Source organism: Cupressus sempervirens, chromosome 10 (genome assembly GCF_028749045.1).
Source record: "Cupressus sempervirens isolate cs-2001-9-10 chromosome 10, ASM2874904v1, whole genome shotgun sequence".
Classification (NCBI taxonomy): domain Eukaryota; kingdom Viridiplantae; phylum Streptophyta; class Pinopsida; order Cupressales; family Cupressaceae; genus Cupressus; species Cupressus sempervirens.
In genome coordinates this window covers 638022664-638049836 of record NC_143127.1, presented here as the reverse complement: position 1 = coordinate 638049836, position 27173 = coordinate 638022664, and the positions used below count along the sequence as shown (strand labels likewise).

Sequence of the window (27173 nt, the reverse complement as noted above, 5' to 3'; positions counted from 1 at the left end):
AATACAAACTAATTAAATAATGAAATAAGTTTAGAGAAAATGAAACTAGTTTGAAAAAGTTTCGTACTGTTACGTACATTTTGTGGTGACAAAATGTAGGACAACAAAACCTGGATGCCTTCAAATAGGAAAAAAACCACTTTTTTTTAAAAAATGGAAAAAATGGGCCATGAAATAGATGCGATTTTCAGAGAAATTTGGAGTGGCAGAAAAATATGGGCGTGAGTTGCAGAGAAATGGCACCCAACAGACCTCCACGTGAACAACAAAGAATGACCCTAAATTTTAAAAGGATTCAGTCTCGCTAGTTGCAGATAGAAGGGTGCGAGTTCATAGACCAGAAAAAATCGTGGGAGTTACAGACAAAATGGTGCGATATTTGTTTTTGGCAGAAAACCCTAGTCGAACCAAAGGTTTTGGAAACAAATATGCATGAAAATAATTTCAAAAATAAAAGGTAGATAATTTCAATTAAGAAAATATAATTATTTTCGAAATTTTTTAGAGTATTGGCTCTGATACCATTTAACAAAGTAATTGGAAAATATTTGCTTGATATTAACAGTGATCAAGAGATCAATTTATACAAGAGATTAAATGATGTTTCCTTAAGAAACAATTGTAAAGAATAGAAACATTCCATTCTAGAAACAAAAAAGTTAATAACTAAATATTAGAAAAATTCTAATATTTATAGGAGATTACAATAGATAACCATTAGATTACAAAGATAATAGAAACTATCTATTATCGTAATTTATAATGCATGGAAATAATGTCACTAATACAATTAATAATGGTGGGTTTAGGATAAATATACTTCACAAACACACTTGGAGAAGTCTGAGCAAGCCAACCAGTTGACCTAAAACATTTTGATTGTTGGGTGTAGAAGAACAAGGAATCAAAGTGTTGGAGTTCTAATCATTAAAAAATCAGTACTTGGAATTAAAATCTTGTAGTCATCTCATCACATAAGAAAGCATTCAATGTATTTTTTGGTCAAGGACAATTAATAGCAGCCAAAGTTAACTAAAACATGAAAACAAATACTCTCTATCAAAATAAGTCATATGTATATAATTGATAATTTTTATTACTTATTGCTCAACTAATCGCTCAAAATTCAGTGATATACTCTCTATTGAAAAAAGATAACTAATCTTTCAAAAATCAGTTATTGGAATTAAAATATTTTTAGTAAATCTTTTAATCATCTCATTACATAACAAAGCATACAATGCATTTTTTGTTCAAGGACAATTAATAGCAGCCAAAGTCAACTAACACATGAAAACAAATGCTCTTTAGTGGAATAAGTCATATGTATATAATTGATATGAACAATTAAGTAATAAGTGAGGAAGCAACTTTTTTGTATTCTTGAGATTCATCAACTTCTAACTCCAAGAGGAGTGAATGAAAAAGTATGAGAAGAATTCCATGGAGTCTAATGCTAAAGGAGTCTTAGAATTGTAGTTTAGAAGATGAAACAAACTCCCTTAATGGTTTTTTCCTATTATAATAATCTAATAAAAAATATGCTGCAAATACTTGATAATGCTTGAAAATAATAAGTCACTTTGAGTGGTGAAACCTTGAAAACTCTGCAATATGAACACAATTTGCAATAGGATGCTAATAAACTAAGCACTGCCTTTTATATATTTCATACTTGTGCCATGTATGCCACCCAAGTGGGCTTAACCATCTATATAAGACTATATTAATGATCTTATAACTTCATTAAGAGTTATGGTTCACAAGTTAACTACTTGTCTCCTTGTACACACTATGAGATTAAGGGCATAGCAGTTTCACTAGTAAATGGAGGACTCTGAAGTATTTCCATGTAAGTAGAATTTCTTTGAAGTTACAAAGAATACTGAAGAGAAGCAAAGATAACAAGATGACAAGGAGTAAATGATTTTGGAAAGTTGAAAATTTCTTAAGTGTGTGGAACAATTTATTCTTAAAGGCTAAATGCTCTAAAAAGATGTGCTTCAATGTTCAAGCAATGACACCAAATGCAATTGAGGACCACAAAATTAATATCGGTATGATTCAATGTAAAATTACAAAAATATTCTTTTGGAGCCTAGAACTACTTGTGCTAAACAAGGTTACCTCAAGTTTCTGAAAAGGGGATGATGGGTGATGGGAGTGACTTTTCAGGATGGGGTCGACAGGGGATGAGAGAATGAGCTTCCAAGACGGTTCTTTGTTTTTGTCCATTTTGGGGATAGCTAGGGGAAAATAAAGGGGATGGCTATATAAAATATTAGAATATTGTAATGTTTCTTTAATGGTCATCTTAGTGAATCTTTAGTATATTAGGTAGTTTCTATTTTTGTCTTTAGTTCACAATTGTTTCGTAATAGAAACACTATCTTTGTAAATCTATATAAGGAGCTTTCATCTCCTCTATTTAAACAACACTGATTTACCATAACATGGTAATTAAGTGGGTCGATGGGATTTCATAAATTTTGGCAATTTTTTAAAGAAAAAGTTGACCCCATTCTGATTTGGATATTTTTTTCTAGAAATTTATTTTTGATTTTTTAAAATAAAAATTGTTGGAGGTATTCTATGAAAATTTTGTGGCTTGTCTTCAAAGATTTTTGCTGAAATTCACAAGCCTAGTTAAGGGTTTTATTATGTGATTTCTTGGTTTGAGTGAAAGTATTTGATTTTCAAGGGTCGCATGTCCTTGCATGTGTGTTGTTGTATCTATTTGGATGTGTTTTTTGTGAGTTGCATGTGTTGTTTACCATGCAAAGTCTCATGTTGTGTTGCACGAAGGTTTCCCTTATGGGGTTTCCTAAATTTTCCCTTCAAAAATTTTTGATGGATTTTCATTATTTTTTCCCTCAAAAACTTTCTGATAGGTTTTTGTAATTTTTTACCCTTCTTTTTTTTAGGCAGGTTATAATTTTGTCCCTTGAAAAAAAATAAAAATATTATTTTGGGTTAGTAATTTTTTTTTCAAAAATTAAGAGTTTTCTCCTATTAGGGAAGGCTTTATGGTTTCTAGAAAGGTTTTACCATTTTTTCCATAAAAATAATGTTTTTATGCTGATTCATGGCTTGGATATTGTGTCAGTGACTCAACTATCTATTTGTTTTTTCAATTTTATCCTCAAAGTTCGTTTCTAGATCTATAATACACAAGGTTGTGGGGGATTCCTTTGTGAGTTTTTTACCATTTTTTCCAAAATAGAAAACAATGATTTGTAATCTTGGGTTTGGCGATTTTTTCCTCAACAATTGTGATCTTCTGCAGTTTGTTTTGGGGCTGTGATATTGCTATCAGGATTTAACTATGTGATTTTGAGTCAAATTCATTAACCCATGTTTCATGAGTAGTGATTCAACATGAATCCATCTCTCATGAGAATAAATGGAACACTTAGCACTCATTTGATCCAGGTGATGCTCGTAGGGGTGAAGCACCAGGACTTCCCGGGAGGTCACCCATTCTAGTACTACTCCAGCTTGAGCGTGCTTAACTACAGAGTTTCCTCCATTGTTAAACCCAAAGTTTGCAACCCCATTTGTTTTGGGGCGTCGTGCATTTCTGCAAAAGTTTGGAGGGTTTGCCAATATTTTCCTCAAATTCATGGAAGTTGTTATTGGTGTGTCTTTGGCTATAGGGAGCGACAACTCTTGACATTTTGTGATGATTTTTGGTCAAAAGTTTTGCAAATTTTGGGAGGGTTAGTGGCAAACTCATCTCAGTAGTAGACTTGTTTTTGTTGTAGAGCATTTTGAAGAAGGGGGCAGCCTTCTCTACCTTTTCTGGATGGATTTTGGCTATTCTTAGTCGTTAACACTTTGCAGATCTAGGGAGGACTCAACAACAACATAATGTTTTGAAGAATTTTTGACCACAAGACGTACAATCTTCTAGAGGGTATTACAATATTGTAAATTTGTAACGTTTCTAGAATTCTCATCTTAGTTAGTCTTAAGTTTAGTAGGTAATTTCTATTTTTCGTCTTTAGTTCACGATTGTTTCATAATAGAAACATTGTCTTTGTAAATCTATATAAGGAGCTTTCATCTCCTCTATTTAAACATCTATTTACTATAACATAAAATATAGGTTTTTTTAAATCAATAAATGACAGAAACCAAATATTTTATTAATAATAATAATTAATTACATATATCCGCTGATGTGGGCACCGGTATGAAAGAATGGATAAGAAAACCTCCAGTCTTACCTGGGGCTTATTCAGCCCTAAACCTTACAATCCCGTGGTTTATTAAACGGGAACATTCTAAAGACATAGTATCTTCAGTTTCAATATTAGAGATGCATTTGTATGACGGACCCTCAATCAAGCATCTTACTAATTGGAGCTTGATTGTTACATTTGTGTAATCTATATTACATGTTTTACAAGATCATTTGGTAATTTACATAGGATGCATTACAAAATACATCTTAAATATCGTATCTTCAGGGCAGTCTAGATATAAAATTCTGAATCAGGTTGTAGCCTGAGAACTTTCCCGTCTTCATACCATCTAAATCTGTCAATCCAAACCCTGCATCCAGACTTCCAAAGTTCCAAAACAAACAATAGTGCCTAGCAAAAGTACGGGATTAGATTACTCTACTTCCTGCAATATCAATGTCACTTTACTTTTCTAGGAGGGAAATGAGATCAAATTACAATCAAATCTGGAGCCTGCCACCATTACTGATTGATCTTGGACTCCCATATAACCAGTGACCAGTATTCTGTCAAAATTCCAAGCTGTAACTTATCCCAAATCCTAACAATCAATCAGCCATGTTAAACTAGAAAAACTTGTAACGATAATCTGACTTCCATGAATCGAATGTTAGTTGTGACACCATTCTACATACAACTTTCTGCATCAAGAGTCAGTAATCACAAAATAATCTTATACTGTAATGGAAATCAGCCTACTAAAATCTCTGTGATCATCTATAATACAAGAACTCTAATGCTACTTTCACATTCTCATCGTTAGTCTATCTCTTGTCATCACTCCTTCCCTGCTACCTACAAACACAAGAAACACAACCAAACACCAATGGTAGCAACTTGCACAGGTAGATCTGTTAGGATGTTAGCTTACATCAAAGACTTAATTTGAACCAACCAGCAAACTAATCAGGGCTATGTACAAAGATGTTATGAAGGCAATTAATCATTTAACACCATTACATGATTTGTTATATCTTTGCCCAATCTAAAGAAAGACCAATTCCAAATATTTGTTTCACATCACTGTAGCATTGCTGCATCAGCATTAGTGCATACATACCAATGCTCTCATAGATATGTGTAAGTACATAATTGTTACCTTAAAATAGTAAATGCCCACATGTGTAGGATGTGCATGATTGCATCCTCATAGTTACATGTGTAGGTGTGAATTGGCTAAACTAATATGTACCCACATATATATGGGGGCATTAATATCCATGCATATCCCTGCTTATAGCTTTTTCTTTCCTTATCAAATCAAACTTTTATTCCAAATTTAATTCCGCCCATATGATACATTTAACATGATCGACCAGAGGTAGACTCATATAGTATTGCCAAACTACATATTAGTGCTGCTGATTTAAAAAACATTAACACTGTATTCTGTCACTCTTCAATTCGATATCAGCCAAGCTGTTTACAAAACTCAAGCTATCTTGACAAATATCCAAATAATTACAATAGATTGAAACAAAGAAATATATGTGTGTCATAGATATATGTATAAATACATATTTATGATTGAGCTGTGTAATGCTAACCAAACTGTGATAGCTATGATGCTAAAAGAGGTGGAGTTGTAATCCTATTAGCACATAACTGAGCCAAAATTAACATGGGACACCTCATTATTAACAGGGTATCCCTTATTATCCTTACCGATGTTAACAATCTTAAAAGAAGCAGAGATCTAAAACGAAAATAGATCAAGGAATATAACAAGATCATGTTCATCCAACAATCCTGTGAATGAATCACTTTAATACAGAATGAGGAAATAATGTGTATAAATTTCTCAATTATTTTCAAAATGAACCATAAGCAGCACTTCTGCGTATAGATATCTTAAGCATGGATTTTTATATACACAGTGTAATATCCTTTAAATTTTAAAGCCAAAAATGCCCTTAGTGTATTGTATTCCATCACAGAAATAACCAGTGAGAGTGCATTCAACTCATAATGGGATATTCCAATACTGAAGACGATAAAAAAATAACACTGAGACAATTATCTCCATTATTATCCTGCCTTGAGAAATTAGTAGGATATAACTTTATAAGTAAACTACTACAAGGATGACTGCTGTTTTGCTGAACAATCCATCTCAATTTATACCATTACTGTGTGAATTCAAAAATTTGCTCGATCTGATATGAGGTGACATGGAAAGTTCTAAAAGAAATGTGAAGAAACAAAGAAAGGATAAAAAAGGAACCAGAAGAAAAATAAAGATATGACAACACCCAAATCAGGAAGAGACGAATACTAAGAAGCAGCGGCTACTAGCATCGCTAGATAGCCAATCACAATACCCCTTTAAATGAAAATGTACCTATAACTCTAACGTTAGGGAAATATATACATTGTCATTTTCAGACAGCATAACCAACCTCATGGATGGCTAAAGGGTATACGGGCAGAGGATAAACCAAAGCGAAGAAAGAGGGAATGGGAAGCCACCAATGAACAAGAGAATGAAGACACCAAGAAAAGGAAGAAGGAAGCACCAAAAAAGATAATGCCCAAAAAAGCACAAACAGGCAAAAAAGGGGGAAGCTGGAAGGAAAAACAAGACAAGTAAAGCTTGTGAGCAAAAAGGTCATGAGGAGAAACTGGACCAAAAGGTGACCCAAAAAACAGAGAAAAGGAACAATCAAAAGTAAGTCTGGCCCTCCCATTGCCAGCATGGCAAAGGAAAGGGAAAGCAAGAAACTACGAGAAGAGGAAAATAAAAAAGAACAAGGGAAGGAAATGAAAGGGGAGAGAGGTAAAATGACCCAAAGGAAACAAGGAGGGACCATAATAAAAGATGAAACCATACCTACCTGATATGCCATGTTTTATTTGCATACACTACAAAACTATATGTGCATGCATAACTGCATAATATCTTCAAAGTTATACGTACACATATGCAAACCTGCCAGGCGTGTAAGTAAAGAATGGTCTAGTTGGTAGATGTGATTACTTACCTTGATTAGGCAGATCTCCAGTCTTACCTATATGGAAATCATTGGCCCCTAAATTGGCCTTTTCATCAGCAGCTTTGTTGCCTTCCCTGAAAATATGAGAGAACTTCTTTTCTTTAAAGAATTCCTATAAACTTATAGCTCTTTCTGATCTTGTGTTAAGTTTCCAATTTAATGCTGTCCCAGATCGTAGTGCATTTATTACTATCTGAGTATCCCCTTTAATTTCTAATTCTTCAATTCCCAAGTCCTTGCAAAGAAGTATTCCTTCCACTAAAGCTTCAATCTCAGCTATGTTGTTGGTAGATATCTGTAGAGGTTTTGCTAGCTTAGCACAGATATTTCCATCCCAATGGTGTAAAACACATTCAATACCTGCAGTCACAGGGTTTCCTCTCGAGGCCCCATTGAAATTAAATTTGTACCAACCATATGGAGGGCCTTACCATTTACTATCAGCTCTGTCCAATTTGCCTTGATTCCCCCTTTCCCAAATTGTGGTGGAATTATCAGGCTAAACCATTTTATCCTCATGTGGTTGTCCCATTGAGAGAAACTACCTTCCACATGTGGAGAATTCCTAAGTCCGTTGTTGACATTTTCAACAATGTTGGCTTCTATTTTGTTCTCTAGGGATTACCTTTCCATTTTCTTGTTTTGGAAGAGCCTATGTTCTGTTCCTTCCATAGTTCCCAAACAATAATGGAAGGGGCCACAGTCCATAGGTTATTATACAAGTTTTTCTATGGCTGATGGGTGAAGCTTTTAAGTGGTCCAATAGGTTATTAGGTAAGACTTTACCAGCTAAGTTTCTTGCACAACCACTGCCAACAATCCATGGCACGAGCAATTAAACAAGATATGATCCACAAATTCTTTTTGGTATTCACATAATGAGAACCTAGATGGGCCTTCAAATTCCACCTTCCCTATACCAGTCAGCAGTAATGATCCTTTTTTGCATAGCTGTCCAAAGGAAAGTGCCAGCTTTGGGAAGGCAAGATTTATCCCAGCATAGTTGAAGAGGGTGCTCGGAATTTAGCATTTGTTGGGCCTTTATGATAGACTCATAACCATCCTTTACTCTGTAATTGCCATCATTTGAGACCCCCCATATGAGCTTATTGGATCTTTTTTTAATTACTAGTTGCCTTGATTTAATAATGTTATAAAAGTCAGATTTTTCATTTGGTGAGAGGGGGAGGTTATCAAGAGATTTCCAATTCCACCCTAGACTTGGGTTTCCAGATTGGATCTCAATATAGCTTTTTAGCTTTGTGCCCTAGTAGTTGGTCAACACTTCTTTGATTCTGGGGGGAGACCAAGGCTGTCTAGAGGAGAGTTCCCTGCCCAATAGTCTTCCCAAAATAAGACCGAAGCCCCTGTTCCCATATCCCAATTTAACTGATTTCTAATAATGTTCCTACATTCCAGCATAAACTTCCATACTCTAGAACTGTCTGGAGAATTTTTGACCCTAAAAAGGTTGATAAGATCTTCATTCTGGAGATATTTATTGTAAAGGATTATAGGCCATTTCCTATCAGCTTCTTGAAACATTCTCCAGACTAGCTTTGCCCCTAAAGCCTTGTTTTGCCATTTAAGGTTTTTGATGCCAAGATCACTGACTGAAATTGGTTTACAAATATTTTCCCATTTAATCAAGGCCATTTTATTATTTTCTGAGACAACTTGCCAAAAGGAAGTTCTTAATTTACTCTCAAGCCTTTTATTAGCCCCTTGGGAAAGATGTAAGCAGTACATTTGATAGGTGGGGATGGATGATAGGACTGATTTGATCATCCATTTTTTGATTCATTTTTCAGGAAATAGGTTCTCATAATTTGTTGACTCGAGTGCCTTCTTCTATGGGAATACCTAAATACTTGCAAGGGAACACACCTTTCCTCAAACCCAGGATTCTGCAGATTTCATTTTCTAAGTGTGCCTTTGTGTTTAGAAAAGAAGATTTCCAATTTATAAGCATTAACTTTTTGTCTTGAAGCCTACATATATGAAGTTAAAATATATTTGTAATTTCTGGATTCATTTGTGCTTTTTCCTGGGAGAATAGTGTCTTAAATTGCTGATGAGTAGCATTTGGAACCTCTGCTATGATTGTTGTTCCTGAGATAAGGCCTTCTTGATGAGCCTGTTCAACAACTCTAGAGAAGGCTTCAACCATGATGATGACTAAAAAGGGGGAAAAACCTTCAGGGGTCCCATTGAAAAGAAGGGAGATTTTCGGTTTAGATATGCTACTAAAAATGAGACTAATCCATTGTTTGGCGAAGCCAAAGGCTTTAAGACATTCACATCAAAACCTCCAGTCAACTTTTTCATAAGCCTTCTGCATGTCTAACTTGATAAGCACATATGGCTCCTTGTTGTGTTGGGCAGAGTGGATGATTTCTTGAACTATAATGATACCATCAAAGATTGTTTGAACTATAATGATACCATCAAAGATTGATCTCCCTAGAACAAAGCCAACTTGTTCCTTAGAGATAATTTTGGGCAAAACTAAGGATCTTATAGATTGTATTACACAAGGATGTGGCTATAAAGTCTCCCAATTCCTCATAGTTAGCTTTCTTGGGAATAAGTGTCAAGAAGGTATTATTAATCCCTTTGAGCAACCAATCTGAATTTTTGAGCAACCAATCTGAATTTTTCGTGGCTTCAATGGCTTCCCAAAGTTCCTATCCTAGAAAGACCCAACGTTTCTGGAAAAGGCTTCCTGAAAGCCATCTGGGCTAGATGCTTTGTCAGGGTGGAGTTAGAATATAACAGTTTTGATTTCTTTAAAGGCGAGCTTAGTATTGAGGAGCCAGTTGTTTTTATCAGTTATAAGTTTAGGGATAGCATTGAGTAGTTGTTGGGGCTGGATATTAGAACCCTCCCAGTTATTGAGAGTGTTTGCTTTGCATAGAAATCAACAAATTCCTTGGTTAAGTTTTGAGGTTCATCTATGATCTCACCTCATGTATTTATAATTTTCAGAATTCTGTTTACGTTTCTTCTGTTCTTAGTACTGTTATGAAAGAATTTGGTTTTTTTTTTTCGCTATCTGATAGCCAAGATTATCTTGATATTTGCCTCCTGAATGTTTCTTCTTTAGCTAATAAACTTTCATATTTAAATAACAAATGTTTTCCTTGTGATAGATTTCACTATCCATTCTCCCGATCTTATAACTCCATAATTTAGGTTCTGGATTATCATTTCCACTTTAAGTTTTTCCTCAAAAATATTTTTGAAGTGTTCTTTATTCCATTTCAGAATTAAACAAAGGAGAACATCTTGGAACCCTCCAAACTGTCCTCTATCCACCATTGTTCTAACCATAGTTCAAAATCTTGTTCTCTGCCATTTATTTGCGAGGCAAAAGTTAAAGTTCTTGGCAAATATCAGAGATAAATTGACAACTTCTCAGGGAAATATTGGGAATTTAAAAATGACGTAAATTTAATTAGAAATGCATTTTTTTGCAATTTACAATAAGGATATGCATATAATTGTCAGTAAATGAGTAAACAAATCAAACAAACTGATCTAGATATATATAAATGCAATATGTAACAAAGTTGCATCCTAATGTGGAATGTCAATGGCTGGCGGCTATATTCAGAGACTTTGAACTCTAAAGCAAACTAGAAATGGAAAATTGTCTTTGTAAAAAGGTAAGCAAATACAAATGTTAAGTAAAATATACACTAATCTACATCTTCCTCTTCCCCTACCCACTAAAAGATTTTTTTTTAGAAAACTTACTTGGGAATCCGGAATCTGCTTCGAATCAACTTGTGATCTATCTACAAGGCTGCCAAAAACTATATTTCTCTGCCGAAACCACCCTCCTCTTGTCAAAACACTCAAGATTGCAAAACAACCAATGAATGGGCAAGTCGCTGGGTTTCGCAGTTTTACTGGTGCCACCCAAGAGAAGTGGTCAAGTTATCGTGAGAAGTTTGCAATTTATCACAGAGAAGTGGCCAACTTTTCAGTGAGAATTTAAGGTCTTCTCGGCTTGAATTTGTCGCTACAAAACTTTAAGTTTTCTCATTTTGGAAAAGTTCTTGTGAGAAGTAGAGATATCTGCCACTTCTCGGAGAGATTTTAATTTACGGTTCTAACAAATTTAAATATAGGGAAAATTTTAAATATTTAGGGAAATTTTGAATGTTCATATAAAACATGGATAGAGCATGCACATATACATTATATTCATATGAAAACATGGATATACATTATAGAACTTTAACATTTTCTTATCAATATTGATTGAAGTTTGTAAGAATTATTACTATAAATTAAAAAAAATAAGTTTATTGATTCAAATAGCATCCTATCATTACATTAAAATTATGGCTGCAAAACTCTTTTTTCTATTCTGTCGTTTTAACAATATCAATATGTAACCAAACATATGGCTTGTTTTTTACATAAAAACTCACTACGTCAGAAGTATACACTGCATCTTTAAGAAGGAACCAGATCCACCATTCATCTGAACCTTACAATGACAGCTGATTATCATATTATAAGGAGCAGACTGCTAATTGTGTGCCTAGTTCTAGCAAATAATTTTAGCCCCGATTCCCCAACTCTAAAGAAACTCTCTTGTATCAAATCTCTCCAATCTTCCTCCTCCAAGAAACATAATGCCCAGTCAAAATAGGCCTTGGAATATATTCTTGAGCCCCTGATAAAATGGAGCAACATAAGCCCTTGTGATCCTTTGGTACTCTTAGCATAATATATCCCATTGCAGTCATTTGTGTTGTGGGCTGTGATGTTGAAACTCATCCTTATATTCAGTAATACATGAAATGCTGAGGTTGGAAAGAGAGGCCTAATCTACACTGTATATTGGCTTGTGGGGGTGATAGGCGATCCATGCTAACTGCACTACAATACCTCCAAAGATCACAAAACTCAAAACTAAAACACAAAGCCATAATATTATTACTTGGGCTCTGTTTTTACTGCCTTGTATGCTTTTCAAAAACTAAACTCAGAGCCATACAATGCAGCAAAAAAAGAGTATTTTTTTGTGTTTTTAAGTGGCACCCAACCGTCCCCTGGATGGTCGAGTAATGTCTCAAATGTCCCAGGCAGGGGGAGGTGGGTACCCAAATTTTTGGAAATGTTTCCCATAGTTTTGCAGAAAATAGGGAGGAGGAGAGGGAGGGCCCGAGGGGGACACCCCTTGGCTGTCCTTGAGTCCTTGCACCATTTTTGTTACTAGGATGATGTTTATGTAGGCGGGGAAGTGTCCCCAGGCAACATTGGTTCTAATGAATGGTAAGGAGGACCATATTTGTGTTGTATACTTTTGAAATGACATTGAAGTTAAATTGGAGTGGACTTCACAAGAAGACGACAAAAATAGGAAAAGTACCTTAGAGTGGGTCAAAGAGAAAATAATAAATTCAGAGGAAAATAAGGTGATGGAAGCTTTTGTATTATCCACAACACGTTTTTGCTCGTCGATATGGGAGCACAAGTCTTAGGTTGAAACCTCTTCAGCTAAGAGCCAATGATTGAGAGGAATCCATTCTACAAAATCTGCCTGGTGTGGTGCGCAATTCCAGCTTCATCCCTTATAGTTTTAGGGCTTTGCACTCAACAAGACTTGATCTTTAGTGGGCTACTCTGTGGACCATTCAACTTCACCAGCAAACCAAGGGCCCATTGATTCATAACAAATTGTTGAAGGTAAAAGCGATTTAAAAATGGGTAAGAAAAGAAAACCAAAATAAACTTGATTGAGTTCTCATTTTTTTCATTGTAAAATGGTTGAAAAAGACCCCACCATATGACATTTGAGGGGTAGTCATATTAAATCTTCATGATGATAAATCTCTTTACTCAACCACCCAGCCGAATCCTTGTATGTTGATTTACAACACTCAAAGAAAAGATGGATTCGAATGTATGATAATCATATGTTGACATGCATGAAATACTCGTCATCATATGACAGCTATAGACAATTCCATCTCGGACCATACGATGCTTGCAAGTTACAAAACCATACAATTTCTTCAGAAACTTCTTTACCTCACAGTCTTCCCTTACTCTATTCTATGACCTTCTAACTGTTAGCCAATTGTTCAATTTGTGGCCTCTGTATGATCTAGTCATTTCTGCTCTTTTGTTACTAATATATGGTCATCTATCCTTTGGTCTACCATTATTTACCCCTAAGTCACAAGGTTTGGGTTCAAGTTTGACAACTATGAAGTTAGAATGAAATTCGACAAGTCAAAAAATTCAAAAAAAAATTGACATTAAATTCACAAATTTAATTTCAAAAAATATTTAAATACATACTATTTATTATTATATGTTTATAAGTTTATCTATTATTATTATATGTTTATGAGTCTATTTATTATTATCATGTATATGCGCATATTTATAATTTTATTATTATTATACTATTTATTATTAATGTTTTCTTTGATTAAAAAGAATAAAAATAACATTTAATATGTATTACTATAATTTTATCAAATATTAAAATCTAATAAAAGAAGTCATATTTTATTATTATAATAATGTTGTCAAAAACTTCAAACCGTATACCGTAATTGGTCTTGGACTTGTATTTATAGTAAAATATTCAAACCAAATCCATGTGCAAACCGTAAGTATTAAAGTCCAAACAATAAAGATTACAAGGCCATCTACGTTTTGTATGTCATCGATCGTTGACCATGCTGGAGCAATCGTTGGTCATTGCTGCAGCAAGATGGAGACATGTGAGCATGGAGATAGTCGAAAATGGAGCATGGAGGTGCGACCTTCAGCTGACAAAATTCAAGCAGCAAACACCAAGAAATGGAGCACAATCGTTTTGCCCTAGTGAGCTTTAGTGGGTTGAGTTTTAGTAGACAAAGGGCATGATTTTACAAGTTTTTTCCCCAGAAAACTGGAAAAATTATTTCCGTACGAATTTAGGACGAATTTGAGTGAATTTTTTGCATTTTTTATGGTTTCACCAAATTTCAAACCTGGAGCTGAAAATTTGGCTAACCCTATGACTTAGGTTTACCCTGACCAATCTCTAGTTTCTCTTGTCTACTCTGGTTCCTTCCATTCTGTTGCTAAAACACTCATTGCATCTTTTGTGGCATTCTTGTAGCCTTTTGCCCTTGGCTCTTCCTTAGACTCTGGACTTGATAACAATAGGGAGTTATTTCAACATGTTGGCAAGTCGGGAGAAGGCCTTTGCCTTGTCTTTGGGACGACTAAAGAAGATTTATTGTTTTCTTGATGGGATTATTTTTATAGTGCCTGAAGTATTGTTTGGGTTTACTGATGAACATGATGCAACATTTCAAGTGTCCAATGCATATTGAGATTTGACCACTTCTTGTTTGTTTGGTCCTCTGAAATAGTTCATTGAATAATATGGTAGTTAACTACATTATCCATACCATGCTTTGCATTTAGATATGTATGCTTAAGTTTTCCTCTCTTGCCATTGTTGATTTATAATTAGTGGTGCTAGAAGCATAACATTTCTAGGACCTTTGTCCCTTCTTCGTTATGGTATGTTCACTCATGGAAAGCTTAGGTTTTGATTGGGTCATTCTAGCTGTATGAGGGAATCATCAATTCTTGGTTCTACCTATCAAGTGCCATCATGAGTTTGGAAAATCTTATCAGATAGTACTCAATCTCTTGTTCCCTATTCATTGGTTTGGATTTTCTTTTTTGGGATGATGTAGTTAGTGTAGAAAAACTTTGCAGTGTTTTGTTAATTTGTATAGTGTACTTAACCACGTATTATTTACTTGACAACTTGTGGGTAGTTCTTAGGAGTTAATTTTAGTAGCTATTGACAGTTGTCTTTTGCTTGGTGATGTCACATTCTTAAATTAGGCTTCTCATTGTCAAAGAAGGTTGTTTGTTCTTTGGCTGATTATCCTTGGTCTACTTATGTGTAAAAACTTCACATGAATAAAGATACTTCTATTACTCTATTTACTATGCACTGTTATTTATATTCTTTTATTTAAGCACTAGTTTTATTAGATAAAGAAGTAAACAAAATCTCCTTTTCAGGAAAAGATAAATTTAATGACATAGAAATGGCCTAGGAATTGTGTATGAAGGGCTCCCTTGAAATACTTGCAATTAGCTTTAGTGCAAACCAATTTGAAGGGTGAACAAAATGAGATCTGAGTATTAGTTTACTCTTTTTGTTTTGTCTGTTGGTTCCAGATGTAGAAGGGTTTGGGTATTCCTGGGAGGATATGAGAAAGAGGGTTAGGCATGAGTCTGCTTAGGCTTGCTACTAGGCCCCTTTGTGAAACATCCTGGAAATGTAATTCTCAGGAAGCACTTGGAACTCAAGCGGATTGTGGGATTTTCCTTCATTGAATTGGATAACCATTCTTTACAGTAATTATTCCCAAATGAGTCTTGGAGAAGGTTTTAGCATGAATGCTGATGATATTCCTTTGGGGGAGTATCCTAAGCATTGGAGAGTATTGACATGTTGCATTCATGACTGTGTTTGTCATTGATGTCAACATAGCAGTAAGTCTGTGAAGATTGACAGAGTAGCAGATAAAGATCTTAATTGTATGGGCAATGTCTTGATTGTTTGGTGATGTGCATTCATGGACATGTTCTTCACTATGTCCTGATGACATGGTTCAATGCGCAGCACGTAAGTAAAAGATGTACGAAAGTTGTACTTGATTTATAGAGAGCAGTACAAAGTCATAGTACCTGAGAAGCGGTTTTTGATGTTTGCATTATATCCTTTGGCAATGATAATCTATTGATGTGCGGTCAGCCAGTGACTTATGATAGTCTGATGATGATGTCAGTAGATGCGCAAGCCCTAGTGTCGCACGTGTGAGAAGTTGTGTAGACTGTGAGCCGACAATGCTATTGTAATTGTAAATTAATTAATTATCAAGCCTCAAGGTCGACTCAAGGAATAATTTTGAAGATACGGTATAAAGGAAAGATGTTTTCCTTGTTTATAACATGATTGTAAGATTGAAGTGTATGTAAAGTGTGAAAAGGAGTAGAGTGCTTACTAAATGCGAGTAAGCGATTCAAGGGATTATTGGATGCGAGATTTGTGATATGATTACAATATCAGAAGGAGTAGAAGTCCGATTGACATGACAGAAAGAGGAAGGAGTAGTACTATTCATTTCTATTATTCTGCAAGGAATAATACAAAGATCATTTGGACAATGGGTTTATTGATCTTGCCCTTGAAGCTGTTTGGGCAGTGGATCCAACTGTCTTCCACAACTCCTAATAGGGTTGGAATCTCCTAACAGGGATTGATATGTACTGAATGTTGTTATTGACTCCTAACAGGGTCCATCCTCTAACAAGAAATATTTATATTAGTACATCATCTTACGGGTACTCTCCCCATCGGGGTTTTCCTTTTGATCAAGGGTTTCCCTAGTTAACATAGTTGGTGTTATTGTGCATGAGTATCTTGTTGTGGTTTTTGATTATATTGCTCATATGGTTGAAGTTTAATAAGGTTGATAATTGTGATATTAACTGGATAACTGATTCACCTCCCCTAGTTATATTAGCAGACTATATATTCTAACAATTAGTATCAGAGCATTAGGTCCTTGAAGGATAAGCTTAACATCTTTGAGAGATCGATGACAAATCTTTTTAGAAAGGATAGTCCTAGATTTGATGGGGCCAACTATGATAGTTGGAAGGAGAAGATGAAGACTCATCTGTTATGCATGGGTCCAAGTTATTGGCTCTTGACAAAGAGTGAAAAGGAAATTGTAGAAGGGAAACTTGAAGAATGCAGTGAAGCAGAGAGAGATCTATTCATGTGCAACATGAGAGTTAGAGAAGCTTTACTATTAGCTGTTCCAGAGAATGAATACAGTCAAGTAAAGTCATTTCAAACATCTCATAAGTTTTGGATAACTTTAGAATCTATTTTTGAAGGTGATACACATACAAAAAGAGTAAGATTGCAGAATTGGATATGTGCATTTCAAGATGCTAAAATGTTGGAAGATGAATTTGCAAGAAGCTATATTGGTAGGATATTTGAAATTGTTGAAGAATCAAGTCATATGGTGGAACCAAGGAAGAAGATGAAGTGGTGTGGAAGATTTTAAAAACTTTAACATCACCATTCAAGCAAGTAGCTTAGATGATTGAACTACTAATCCCTTGTACTAAGGAGTTTCCCAGGGAGACATTGCTTGGAAGATTGGAAGCAATAGAAGTAGGACTGAGATAATCTGGAGATTTGACTAGAGTTGAGACAACCTTCAGTGCCCTAAATGTTCGGCCAAGCCTACCTAGAAGCACAAGTACACATGGAGATTTTGCTAGTAGCAGCAGAATCAAATCTAATGAAGACAAGAAGATTGAACAAGGTATAGCACTTCTTGTGAGAAGAGAAAAAGATGGTTAGAATATCTTTAAATGTTGGACATGTAATGAGTTTGGTCATTATGCATCTAAATGTCCTAAAAGAGAAAAAATATAAAGGAAAGTTCGATCCTAGGAGACCTAGGAATTACTTGTATGCTAATGAAGAAGAAGAAGAATCGGATGAAAAAGTTCAGAGTGAAAGTGATGATGAGCTAGGATTTGTAGCTATTAATGAAGATGATCCTGATAGAGAAACTAGAGAAGAAAAGGCTCTAGTTTCCTAAGTTGAAAAGAAATGTGATTGTATAATAGACAGTGGTTCACATCACATGACTGGTGATATGAATAAGTTTGTTAAAGTCAGGAACTATGATGGAGGTATTGTTAGAGTTGGTAACAATGCAGCTTGTCATATTACAGGGATTGGATCTATCACTTTAGATGGAAGAACTAACACTGAGGATGCTTATTTTGTTGATGGATTAAAGCATAATTTGTTTTTAGTGTTGGACAGTTGGTGGACAAAGGATATCAATTGCAATTCATAGAAAAGTCTTGCACTATCAAGGATAAAGATGGTAAGATGATTGGACCTGGAACTAGGTCCAAAGGTAATGTATTTCAGTTGAATCCCACTGAAATGACATGTTTGGTTGCTAAAGTGGATAAATAGTTGGTTATGGAATAGGAGATTTTGTTATATAAACTTTGATAATATTGTGAAAGTTAGTAGCACGTTTGTAGTTAGAGACTTGCCTAAGATAATAAAGCCTACTAATGTTATTTGTAAAGACTGTATTTTGGCTAAACAAAAGAAAGTATCTTTTCCCAGCAAGAAGTTCACTACGATAGAGAAGCTGGAAATTGTTCATACAGATTTGAGTGGTCTTAATAGAACAAGAGGATTCTATGGTGAAAGGTATTTCATGATTTTTGTTGATGATTTCACTAGAATGATGTGGGTAGCATTTCTTATAGAAAAATCTGAAGCTTTTGAGAAGTTTAAGATATTTAAGAATAGAGTTGAGAATGAATTTGGTGTTAAGATAAAGTGTTTGAGATCTGATAGAGGAGGAGAATTTACCTCTAGAGAGTTTAACATGTTTTGCAAAGAGAATGGAATAAAAAGACAGTTATCTTCACCCAAGACTCTTGAGCAAAATGGGATTGCAGAAAGAATGAACAAATCAGTTTTAGAGGCAGCAAGAACGATGTTGTTTGAGAACGATGTATCCAAGACATTTTGAGAGAAGCAATCAATACAACAGTGTACACAGATTAGAAAAGGTATGAGCAAGACCCCTTATGAATTATGGTTTGGTCATTCACCATCAATTAAGTATTTCAGAATATTTGGAAGCAAGTGTTATATTAAGAGAGATGATGATATTGGTAAGTTTGATCCAAGAAGCGATGAAGGTATGTTTCTTGGCTATTCATTGAAAAGTAAGACAGAGAGATTTTTTAATCTCAGAACCAAGACAATAGTTGAGTGCACAAATGTAAAGATTGATGAAAAGTTTGGAACTAAGGAAAGGATGTTAGATTACAATTTTGATGAAGAAGATAATTCTGGAATTGTTAGAAAGAATATTGAAGTTTTCTTTGAGACTAACAATGATTTGCAAAATGATGTACAAACTGTTGAGCAAAGAGGAGAATAGAGGACTGAACCTAGAGATGAGATAATAGTTAGAGATGTCAACTCCTACCTCTAACAGAAACATGACAAAGAATTACCCTCCAGAGTAGATAATTGAAAGTAAAGACAAAGGTGTGATGACAAGAAACAGAGGTAATGAGGAATTACGTTTGAGTTCTCAAGTTGAACCTAAAAGTGCAGATGAAGCATGTAAAGATGGTCATTGGATTCAAGTAATGAAAGAAGAACTGGATCAGATTGTGAAGAATGAAACATGGGAGTTAGTTTCTAGACCTAAAGACAAGAATGTGATAGAAACCAAATGGGTATTAAAAAATAAGATGAATGAACAACATGAAGTTGTGAGAAACAAGGCCAGACTTGTATGCAAAGATTACTCACAGCAAGAGGGCATAGACTATGAGGAGACATATACCCCTGTAGCTAGGATGGAAGCAGTAAGAATGTTCTTGGCTTATGCAGTAAATAAGAAGTTCAAAGTATATCAGATGGATGTTAAATCAGCTTTCCTGAATGGAGAACTTGAAGAAGAGGTATACATTGAGCAGCCTGAAGGTTTTCCTCTGATAGAAGATAAAGAGATGGTATGTAGACTGAAGAAAGCTCTATATGGTCTGAAGCAAGCACCTAGAACCTGGTGTGCAAGGTTGGGCAAGTATTTGACAAAGCTTGGATTTGTTAAAGGTACGATAGAGAGTAACTTGTATTTGAGAGAAATTGAAAATGGTTTGTTGATAATAGTAATATTTGTTGATGACATAATATTTGGAGGTAATGATGAAGCAAGTGATAAATTTGTTGAAGAGATGAAGAATGAGTTTGAAATGAGTATGATAGGAGAAATGAAGTTTTTCCTAGAATTGTAGATTGTGCAAAACAATGATGGTATTTTCATTTTACAAGCTAAGTACTGGAAAAATTTGTTGAAGAGATTTGGATTGGAAAGTTATAAACCTGTTGGTACACCTATGATAATTGGTCACAAGTTATCTAGCAAGGATGAGACACCTAGAGTTGAGTAGAAGAAATACAGATCCATGATTGGGGGTTTGCAATATCTGATTCACACCAGACTAGATATAGCAAATGTAGTTGGGATCGTAGCTGGATTTCAAGCTGATCCTAAAGAGTATCATTATGCAGTAGTAAAGAGGATATTTAGATATTTGAAAGGAAGATTTGACTATGGAATTTGGTATGATAGATTGAGTGATTGCACTCTATGTGCATATACTCATGCAGATTGGGCAGGCAATATGGATGAATTATTTTGAAGATATGGTATAAAGGAAAGATGTTTTCCTTGTTTATAACATGATTGTAAGATTGAAGTGTATGTGAGGTGCGAAAAGGAGTAGAGTGTTTACTGAATGCGAGTAAGCGATCCAAGAGATTATTGGATGTGAGATTTGTGATTTGATTACAAGATCTGAAGGAGCAAAAGTCCAGTTGATAGGACAGAAAGGGGAAAGAGCAATACTATTCATTTCTATTATTCTGCAAGGAATAATACAGAGATCGATTTGATTACAAGATTTGAAGGAGCAAAAGTCCGGTTGATAGGACAGAAAGGGGAAGGAGCTATACTATTCATTTCTATTATTCTGCAAGGAATAATACAAAGATCATTTGGACATTGGCTTCATTGATCTTGCCCTTGAAGTTGTTTGGGCAGTGAGTCCAACTGTCTTCCACAACTCCTAACAGGGTTGGAATCTCCTAATAGGGATTCAAAGTCTCCTAACAGGGACTGATATGTACTAAATGTTGTTATTGACTCCTAACATGGTCCATCCTCTAACAAGGAATATTTATATTAGTACACCATCTTGTGGGTACCATCTCCACTGGGGTTTTCCCTTTGATCAAGGGTTTCCCTAGTTAACATATCTGTTGTTATTGTGCAGGAGTATCTTGTTATGGTTTTTGATTGTATTGCTCATATGGTTAATAAGGTTGATAATAGTGATATTAATTTGATAATTGATTCACCCCCACCTTCAGTTATATTGGTGGACTATATATTCTAATAGAAGGGTGAGGGAGGAGGATGAGCAAACAAGATTTTTGTGTTTCCAGTTAGAGAGGTATGGGACAGAGTGATTTTCTATGGACTTTCTGTTGAAATAGTGAATTTATAATATCAATCATGCCTTTGTTGTAATCAAGAAGTTTTTATGGCCAAGCATTTTGACTCTGGGGAAGATCTATGATCATCTATGATCAAGTAATTTTTCATTCTATAATTTGTCACAGATAGTTCAGATCTTATCTGTTCCTTAGTTTAAATGTGTTTTTAATATTTATCCGTGTTCATTAATTTTAGGACTATCTAGTTATTCTTTTGGTCTCTTATCCTTCTGCCTCCTTATCTTACTACAATTTTGTGTTGTTGTCATGTAGATGTGGTAAAGAGGCAACAAATATTAAAAAGCACTGCTAAGACTTCATTCTAAGGTGTAAAAGATCCGGATCTCTGATAGAGACACGAAATGTTATTATAGATTGAATTGACTCAGAATTACTTACCAATCTGATAGTATGTACTGTGTTGTTCTTCCTATGCAGATCTTTGTAATTGGACAGTAATGGAGAATGAACAAATATGATTTTATCGATATCCTTGTTTGTTGAAGAGAGTGATTGCTGAGACTGAATATGCCTTGTGAATGATATCAGACTACGCCGATGTCTCCATATTGAATATGTAAAGTATTATGTCCCCGTAGAGACGTGACTCTACGTGGCCAATGGCCACGTAGGGTCATGTCCCTATGTGGACATAACATTTGATCATAACATAATCGATAATCATTCGATGGATTAATAAACACATTCAGTTTGTCTCTTCTTATGCTAAGAGTCCAATCAGTTAAGGAATGTCATATATATATATATATATATAAATAAACATGTGTATATATATAATTCTTATCAAGAATATAAGACAAAACAAATGTTCATGTTAAATCATGAATACATGTACTCAATATACTGAGTACTTTACTTTGACTAAAGCTACACTTCAACACTCCCTCTTAGCAAGGGAGAAGTGATAAAAATCATACATGATATCAGTATCAAAGATATCTATACACAACACTTTATCTGACTTTAACACTCTGAAATAGTGACTTGTCAAATAATTATAATTACAATGTTACGAACACTATCATAACATGTATTATGATCTCTAATTGTCCAAAACAATATCTAGAGTAATCATAATACTTTTGCTATCAATGGCTTCTGGCGTATCCGAAACAAAACTGTCATAATAATAGGCCTATCATTTGTAAGATCGTCACCTTACAAAGATTACCTTCTGAATATATATGTCCATGAAAGATTGTCACCTTTCATTACATATTTGATGCAACTAGACAACTTTAGAAGCATAAACAAATATAAAATTGGAACTTAAATTCAATATTTAACATTACAATTTAATCAAACCAAGTTTTTCTTTGAAGTATTCCAATTTTACTTTGGCAAGAGGTTTGGTAAAGACATCCGCAGTTTGTTCATTTATACTTATGTAATCCAGTTTGATAACACCTCGATCTACCATATCCTATCCCTAATGTAATGATAAGGTATTTCAATATGCTTAGATCAATTGTGAAAAACTGGATTAGCTGAAAGCTTGATACAATTCTGATTATTGCAGTGAATGATTGTTGGCTTCAAGGGCTTCTTAAAATCCAAATAGCAATTTTCGTAACCATACAACTTCTCTGGCTCCCATGGAGGATGCTATATAGTCTGCTTCAGTGGAGCTTAATGCAACTGAGGATTGTTTTCTGTTGAACCAAGAAATCATCCCAGATCTGAGACTGAAGCAACATCCTATAGTACTTTTATGTTTAGTAGAGCTGCTTGCTCAATCAGAATTTGAATATCCATGAAGATTGATTTCGACTTGATCATATTTGAGTCCCATATCAATTGTACCTCTTAGATATCTTAAGATATATTTGGCTGCCATTAGATGTATCCTCTTTGGTTCACATATTAATTGACTTAAGGTATTAGTAGCATAACATATATCAGGACAAGTGTTCACCAAATACATTAATGATCCAATGATTTGCCTATAGTAAGTAGGATCGGTAGATTCAGATTTGATCATATCACCCTTCAGCTTATGTAAGTTGACTTCCATAGGAGTAGTACCTGGTTTATGATACATCATTCCAAATTTCATTAAGATATCAATAGTGTATTTTCCTTGATTTAGGGAAATGTAGTTCCCCTTTTGCCAAACTTCTAGTCCTAGGAAGTAGTGAAGAAAACCTAGCTAGATCTTTCATATCAAACTTTGCCGTTAGTTCTTGTTTGCACTTGTTTATAAGATGTTCTTCAGCTGTTATTAACAAATCATCAACATATAACACAAGACTAATCATGTCATCACCATTTATTTTGAAGTATATGTTTGGATCAGCTTTGTTCCTAGAATATCCTAACTTTGTTTCTTAGAATATCCTAACTTTGTTAGGTAGTTGTGTATTCTTTCATACCATGCCTTGGGTGCATGTTTAAGGCCATCGTGGGAATTTTTGTCATGAGTGATGAACCCTTCTGGTTGCTCAATATAAACTTCTTCAATTTCACCATTTAAAAATGCTTGTTTAACATCCATTTGATGAATTTTCCATCCTTTGGATGCTACAATTGCTAAGATAGTCCTAACAAATGTGTACCTCTCAACTGGAGCAAAAGTTTTTTCATAATTGATTCCTTCTTTTTGTGATAACCCGTGCGCCACAAATCTGGCTTTGTATTTTTTAATGCTGCTGTCAGGTGCATGCTTGATTTTGTATAGCCACTTAGAAGAGACAACTGATTTGTTCTGAGGTCTGGGTACAACATCCCACATATCTTTTTTTAGTATTTATTGATATTCTTCAATCATTGCTTCTTTCCAAGGTTTGTTTGATAAGATAAGATAATAATATTAACATCAACAAAAAAAACCACAAAGGGTTTATGGGATTGAGCATACAGACAAAAGAGCCAGCAAAAGCAGGAGCACCAAACAGTGACTAAGATGAAACAAAACAAGACATCACTGTATCCAATGAGTATTCCCTTCTTTCTAGAGGGTTCTAATTTTGTTCTTTTCTCTTTAGGAATATGAATATAAACAGGACACCCAAATATTATTAGGTAACTTAGATTTGGTTTGATACCCGAAAATACTTCTTCAGGAGTGGTGTTTTCTAATATTGAGTGAGGACATCTATTTTGAATATAAACCGTAGTAGTAGAAGCTTCAACCCAAAAGGAAGTATGAAGATTTTGGTCATGCATCATTGCTTTGGCTGATTCAATAATTGATCCATTTTTACATTTTGCAACTCCATTTTGTTGAGGATTATATGGTACAAAAAACTCCCTCTTAATCCCAACAGTAATGCAAAAATCTTTGAACATTTCAGAGATGTATTCAGCTCCATTGTCTGATCTTAGTGTTTCATTTTTTGTCCAGACTGGTTTTCAACTAGTGCTTTGAATTCTTTGAATTTAGATAATACTTCAGTTGATTCCTTTTGTTTGAGGAAGTAGATCCAAGTTCTTCTAGAATAGTCATCAATAAAAATCACATAATAGAGGCACCCATTTAGGGAAGGTATAGTCATAGGACCACATAAGTCAGTGTGAATAATTTCAAGTACAAATTTTGATTTGTGTATGCTCTTAGGAAAGGATTTCTTGGTGTTCTTGCCTAGGGCACATCCTTTGCAGATGCCTAAGTGATCATTTTTGAGACTAGGTAATCCTTTTACAATTTTCTCTATTGATGACAATGCACAAAAATGAAGTTGACCTAGTCTCCTATGCCAAATTTCGGTCAAATTTGATGTTTCATGACTTAGGGCTAAATTTTGCTGGTTACAAAGTTTACATAAACTTCCATCTCTAAATCCAATAGATATAGCTTTCTTGATGTTGGAGTTCTTTGGCCAAGATAGAACTCTATCCTCTTGAAAAGTGATTCTGTATCCTTGATCAACAAGATTAGAGATAGAGACCAAATTTCTTTTTATACCAGGTACATATAAAACATTTTTAAGTTGGAGAGTAATCCCTGAATTTAGCTTAATTGAACATGATCCAATACCTTTAACCAGATGTGTAGAATTGTCTCCAATGGTTACTTCTTCAGAGGAGTATATGACGTGATGCTCCACTATCTATAATCCAGGTGTTTTTTTTGAGTTTAATTCACTTGAGAGAGCTAGATAAAATGCAAGGTTTTCTTCTTTTTCCTCTTTCTCTTCTTTGATTTCTGCTAGGGCTGCTTGAATTTTCTTTCGTTTAGGGCAGAAGTTGTGAGTGTGGTCAAATTTGTGACATTTGAAACATTGTACTTTTGACCAATCTCGTTTCTTATATGATTTGTTGAATTCCTTCCTATTACGTTTGAATTTACCTTTCTTTTCTTTATTGTTTGTATTAGCATGAAGAGCTTGAATACCTCTCTCTTGATTTATGCTGATTCCTCTGGAAATTAATCTCAATTCTTCTTGAGTGCATTCATTTTTGAGTAATTCAAATTTAGGAAGGTCAGATTGGGAGCTTAGACTACGAATAAAGGTTTCCCGAGATAGTGGAAGTCCTTTATTGCTATGATGCTAAGTTCTTTGTCATCAACTTGACTTCCAATTGTTGCAAGTTGATCTTTTAACTCAGAGATTCTTAGAAAATAGGACATAATTGACTCCCCATTGTTCATTTTTATATATAGGAGATCTTGCTTTAAAGTTAGTAGTCTACTAGTATTGTTGATTTCAAAAGTGTTCTTGATAGTAGAGAACATCTCAAAGGCAGTTTTAAGACTGGATATAGACAGAAGAATATGATCCTTTACTGAGTCTACAATAATTTTAATGGCCTTGTTGTTGTGCCTTTTCCATGTTGTTTTATCTGGATCATTTTCAGGTGTTGATTTGTTTGATTCTATGTAATCCTCTAACTCCATTTCTCTTAGTACTATCATGACTCAAATTTTCCATGATGAAAGATTTGATGCTCCCTCAAGTCTATCCTCTAATCTTACATGATTAACCATTTTGAATTTGAGGATAAAATTCTAAATATTGATAAATCTGAGATTTTAATTTTAATTCTGAAGAATAGAATTCCCTATCAGGATGGCTCTGATACCATGTAAAAGATCAGGATCTCTGATGGAGACCCGAAATGTTATTACAGATTGAATTGACTCAGAATTACTTACCAATCTGATAGTATGTACTGTGCCGTTCTTCCTGTGCAGATCTTTGTAACTGGACAGTGATGGAGAATGAACAAATACGATTTGATCGATATCCTTGTTTGTTGAAGAGAGTGATTGCTGAGACTGAATATGCCTTGTGAATGATATCAGACTTCACCGATGTCTCCATATTAAATATGTGAAGTATTATGTCCCCGTAGAGACATGACTCTACGTGGCCAATGGCCACGTAGGGTCATGTCCCTACATGGACATAAGATTTGATCATAACAAATAATCATTCAGTGGATTAATAAACACTTTCAATTTGTCTCTTCTTATGATAAGAGCCCGATTAGTTAAAGAATGCCATTTATAAATAAATATATATATAAAATTCTTATCAAGAATATAAGACATAAAACAAATGTTCATGTAAAATCATGAATACATATACTCAATATAATGAGTACTTCACTCCGACTGAAGCTACACTTCAACATAAAGAATCCATTCCATTGGGTGTAAAGTGTGTCTAATAGCTTTAATGACAACTTTAGTGAGCCATTAATTGAGTGTAGATGATACTGGTGATCGTACTGAGTAGAGGTCATATGGTGCTAAAAAGTCTGATGAAAAAGAAATTAAAACTA

The 27173-nt window shown here is 34.6% G+C and overlaps 1 protein-coding gene and 1 pseudogene across 2 annotated transcripts in view; one reads left to right on the top strand and one right to left on the bottom strand.

Moving 5' to 3' along the window:
- LOC149535444 (uncharacterized) overlaps positions 1–27173 on the top strand; it is a 68773-nt gene that overhangs the window by 35316 nt on the left and 6284 nt on the right. The window lies entirely within an intron of this gene.
- On the bottom strand, positions 11682–26710 carry LOC149535445 (uncharacterized; annotated as a pseudogene).